A 5,298-nucleotide genomic window follows, 5' to 3' on the forward strand; every position below is an offset into this window, starting at 1 on the left:
GTGTCGTCGCACCGATGGTGGCCACGGGAGCCCCACGCCTCCGTTCCAATCCCGGGCACGCGGGCTGTGGGCCCCTGATTCGCTTATCCGTTATGCATTTCAACGTTTGGGGCTTTTTTTTCCTCCCCCAAATAAAATGTTTACTTTATGGTGACTTTAGGTTTACGGAAAAGTGACAAAGTAGTCCAGGTGCCCCTGACGCCTCTCACATGGCCCAGCCAAGGAAGCGGCGTGGGCACCTTGCGGTGAACTTGCCTCCAGCTTTTATCTGAATCTCCCCAGCGTTGCAGATTTCCGCAGCGGAGAATGTCAAACACGTGGAGGGGAGACAGAAGAATAAANCGCCCCTCCCTCGTCATTTTCATGCAAATGGTGGTTGGTGGTTTTCATCTGCAAACTTGTGGTGTTTCGAAAGCAGCGGTTCTCAGCTGGGCTGGGGATTGTGTCCCCAGGGAACCTCTGGGTGATGATGTCCGGGACGGGGACACACTTGGAACAGCTCCTGGCTTTGGGGACCGGGACACTGTTCAAACCCCCTCCTGCCCTCCCTCCCCCCCCAGCACCCAGGACGCTCTATGATGACCCGGCTGTCGCTGCCACCAGTGACCAGAGGGCCGCCCGGCTCGGAGATGAGACCCAAAAAACTCCCACAGGGGCGCCTGGGTGCCTCGGTCGGTTGAATATCTGATACTCGGATTTAGCCCAGGTCATTGATCCTAGGATCATGGGGATCGAGCCCTGTGTCCAGCCCTGTGCTTAAGATTATCTCTCCCTCTCCCTCGGCCCCTCTCCCCCTGCTTGCGCATTCTCTCTCTAAAATAATACTAAAAAACAAAACAAAACAAAAAACCCACGAACTTCAGCATCATGTTCAAAAGAACGACTTCCTAACAGCATCAGATACCCATCCGGGAGACACACGGAAACGTGGGCTTCACGATGTGCGTTGGTTTAGGTTGTCTGGCTCTCATCTAGATAAAATCCAGAGTGGTCAGTGGTCTACGTCTTTGTTTTTTAATTTGACCGTTAGGTGATCTCCACCCCCAACGTGGGGCTCGAGCTCACAACCCCGAGATCAAGAGTCGCCCGCTCCTCGGCCTCTCACTCCCTTACGGTTGCCTTGCACTTTATTCATCAAAGCCACTCAGTCCAGGACCTGCGGTGACATCTTCAGCCAGGGTTTTGCCAAGCGCGTCCCTGCAGTGCCGTTGATCGTGTTTCTCGGTCCCCTGCCTCCCGCGACTTTGCGGCTGGTTTCAGAGATCAGCCCAGGTGTGGTTTAGTTTTTTGGCAAGCAGAGGTGCTCCCCACCCCGTCAGAAGGGTTGGGCCATAGCAAGGGGCCCCCAGGTGATGAGTGCAGGGCGGTTGCTCGGCTTATCAGGAGGGTCAGGGAGGAAGCATTCGATTGGACTCTGCTGACACTGGAATGGTGGGGAGGGGGTGCGCGTGCAGCAAGAGTAGTCCAGGCGGAGGGCACAGCCTGTGCAAAGGCCCTGGGGCAGCACCAGACCTGAAGTCTTGGAGGACCAGCGGCAAGGAGGCCCTCGTGGCTGGAGCAAGGGCGTAAGGGGGAGACAAGGAGGAGGTGAGGGCAGGAAGGGGCGCCTTGTGCAGGGTCTCGTGAATTCGGGGAAGGAATTTGGTTTTTATTCTGAGGTGTTGAGTAAGACCGCCGGAGGAGTGTTAAGTAACTCAGAGAAAACCCTGGGTGCCGCTTGTAGGGCCCCATTTTCCGGACGAGGCTGTGGTGGCCTGAAGAGGCCATGTCGCTCACTTGGGTCCTGTGGTGTAGGCGTGACGGTGGGCTCCGGACCCCACAGCCTGGTCCACGAGAGAATGTGTGCGTGTGTGGTCAGAGGTTTCCCACTCGACGCAGACGAAAGTGTTTCCGCCCTTCCTGGCGAAGCTGGGAAACTCCGAGGTGGTTNGGGGAGTAAGGGGGAGACAAGGAGGAGGTGAGGGCGGGAAGGGGCGCCTTGTGCAGGATCTCGTGAATTCGGGGAAGGAATTTGGTTTTTATTCTGAGGTGTTGAGTAAGACCGCCGGAGGAGTGTTAAGTAACTCAGAGAAAACCCTGGGTGCCGCTTGTAGGGCCCCATTTTCCGGACGAGGCTGTGGTGGCCTGAAGAGGCCATGTCGCTCACTTGGGTCCTGTGGTGTAGGCGTGACGGTGGGCTCCGGACCCCACAGCCTGGTCCACGAGAGAATGTGTGCGTGTGTGGTCAGAGGTTTCCCACTCGACGCAGACGAAAGTGTTTCCGCCCTTCCTGGCGAAGCTGGGAAACTCCGAGGTGGTTTAAGGGACAGGGTCTCTCTCTCCCCCTTCCTGGATTGACGATGGCAGAGGATAAGGCCCTGGTCGTGGCTCTGGAGCGTGTGTGCGTGGGGCTCTGTCCAACGCCACAAGCAGAGGCTACCCTGCTCGGGGCACCTGGCTTCCACTATTAACCCTTTCGGAGCCTCAGTTTCCCCATCTGTAAAGTGGGGACAGCGGTGACAACGGCCCCGCAGGGCTCCCTAAGTATGCACAGTGCCAGAGCGCAGTGCCCGACACTGAGTGCTCCATCCGTGTTTGTCAACTGACTAAGTGACCAGCCCACGGCCCAGCCGTAATATTGGGTGAAAGGAGTTGTGATGGGGGAAGCTCAGGCACCGTGTTAGCCTGAAGGGAGGTGCTTGGGCCAACCCAGAGGATGGGGGGCTTCCTGGAGGTGGTGTCTTCTAGACCGACAGCAGAAAGAGCAGGACTCAGCGCTGTGACCCGGGCAGCCAGAACAGCAGGGGCAGAGGCCTGGCCTGGCATCCAGTGGGTGCTTAATAAGGGGACATGGAGTCCTTGCCCCAGATCGGAACCTGCCCCCTCTGAGAAGGGGCCTCGCTGCTTCGGAGCCTCTTCCCTTCCCCCAAGAGCCAGGCCGGGCCCTTCCCCAGCCGCCTTCAGGGAGCGGCAGGCGNNCTCCCCCAGCCCCGCCGGCGCTGCCCTGGCTCCTGCTCCGAGTGCGCACCAGCAGGGGCCTCCTCCCGCCCGCCCAGACGGAGCCCCATCTGTGTTGTCTGGGGGGTGGGGGGCAGTGTGTGTGGCCAAGTGGGGAAACTGAGGCTGGGAGGAGGGGAAGCAGCTCCGGTGACAGGGCGGACTCAGGGCACGGCTGCGGAGCACCTGCGGACCCACGGTCTCTCTGCACGAACTCCTGGCACCTTGAGCCCAATTCCCGTGCAGACGCCCATTTTCCAGAGGGAGAGACTGAGCCTGTGACGAGGATGCCGTCTGCCCAGGGCCACACGCCTGGCAGGCCCCTCCCGTGCCTGAGACGGTCCTCTCCATTTTTAAGTGGCTGTCACCCTGAACGCTGNCCGAGGGAAGGGCAGGGCCGGGTGCTAGGGCTGTTTGGGGGGCACAGGCGCTGTGAGGGCCCAGAGGGACAGTTGTCCCGTCTGCAGGGTCGAGAGAGGCTTCTTAGACAGGGGGCATCTCCCTCTAGACACGAAGCATAGAATGGGAGCTGCTGGGGAAGGGCAGGCAGGGTGGTCTAGCGGGAGGGAACAGCATATTCGAGGACCCAGAGCCCTAAGCGGCACAGAGGCCCTCAGCCTTATCGGACAGCCCCGTGCCTGCCTCGACACACGTACACAGTTTTAGTTGTTACAAGTGGTGGCACTTCAGGCTTATCCCGCGGCCTCGACTCTTCTGGAAAGACAAATGGAAGTAGGTCCTATTATAATCAATCCCATTTTTCAGATGAGGAAACTGAGGCTCCGAGAGGTGTAAGTGGCTTGCCGCGGGGCAAACAGCTCAGAAGAAAGCTGGGTTTGGTTTTGAACCACAGAAGCCCTTGGGGCGCCTGGGTGGCTTAGTCGGTTAAGCGTCCGACTTTCGCTTGGGTCATGATCTCGCGGTTCGTGGGTTCGAGCCCCACGTCGGGCTCTGTGCTGACTGCCAGCTCAGAGCCTGGAGCCTGTTTCAGTCTGTGACTCTCTCTCTCTCTGACCCTCCCCTGCTCACTCTCTCTCTCTCTCTCTCTCCTAGAAATAAATAAAAATATTAAAAAAAAAAAAGAAAAAAAGAAAAATGAACCACAGAAGCCCAGCTCCGGGGGCTGTCTCGGCATCACCTCCGTGCCGTCGCCGTGGAGAATGGCTGAAATGAAGGAGTGAGTGGTAGATGAGGGGCAGAGGGATCCGCTTTTCCGGCGCCGGGTTTCCCGGGGCATCGCACACCGCGGGCTCCGTCCCAGCTTCTCCTCCCAACTTCCGTTGGCAGGTGCCAGTCCTCGCCAGCGTGAGCTGAGGACAGGATGCTCTTCACCGCCACTACTCCACACCCTCTGCTCCTCATGATACTGCCAGTAAGCAGCAGAGTCCAAGGAACTTCTTGCCACTCCCAGCGGCTCCTGGGGGCAGCTGCAAAAGGGTGGCGGCCACAAGGAGGCGGAGTGCCCCGACCTCACCCCTGTGGCATCTGGAAGATGGTGAGAAGCCTGTGAGTCATCTCCGGCGTCCTTCCTTCCTGTTCCCCTGTCCCCGCCTCGTCTCCCCGCCCTGCCCTCCTCCATGCCCACCCCTCCCAGCCTCCCAGCCGGGCCCAGAAGGGGAGGACTTTTTAGGAACAGATGGCTGCCTTCCTCGCCCAGCATTCTGTCAGTTAATTAACGCCGCCTGTAATTAAACTTCCCACAAATTAGCTGTCAGCTACGCTAAAGGGAACCGTCCCTCTCAAATGCCACCTTGACTTGCGGAATTGTGAGGCTTGTCGACAAAATAATTAAAGGCAGAGGGAGGCAACCAAAATTTGAAGCCCTTTCTCCCCCCCCTAATATCTCTATCTGTGTCCACGGCTAAGCGCTCCCGTCCGGGACTTGGGAACACGACCAGGCTGTTCCCTGAGGTTCCGTGAATCCATGCCTTCCGTTGCGGAAGGAATTTTTATCAGCCCTTGCTGGGTGCCAGGCCCTGTGCTGGTAGCCGGGGACCCAGCGGTCACCGAGATACACCCAAGTCACTGCTTTCTCGACGCTGACGTCCTTGACATAAATTTTTTTTAAAGCAAAGGAAATAAATGGAGATGTTAGAGCTGGGGTAAGAATACTCAGGAAGAGGAACAGCCCGTGCAAAGGCCCTGAGGCAGGGCTAGTCGTGATGGAGGCTGCACCAGGTGGAGGTTGAGGAGAGGGGGAGGAGAGGGCAGATTTAGGACAAACTTTGCAGGCAGAGGCGACAGGACTGGCTGATGTATCGAGGAGGAGGATGCCTGGCTTGGTTTCTGCCTTCTCCCACCCCCCCCACCAGACTGTGAACC

Source organism: Crocuta crocuta, unplaced genomic scaffold, assembly GCF_008692635.1.
Source record: "Crocuta crocuta isolate KB4526 unplaced genomic scaffold, BGI_CrCroc_1.0 scaffold110, whole genome shotgun sequence".
Classification (NCBI taxonomy): domain Eukaryota; kingdom Metazoa; phylum Chordata; class Mammalia; order Carnivora; family Hyaenidae; genus Crocuta; species Crocuta crocuta.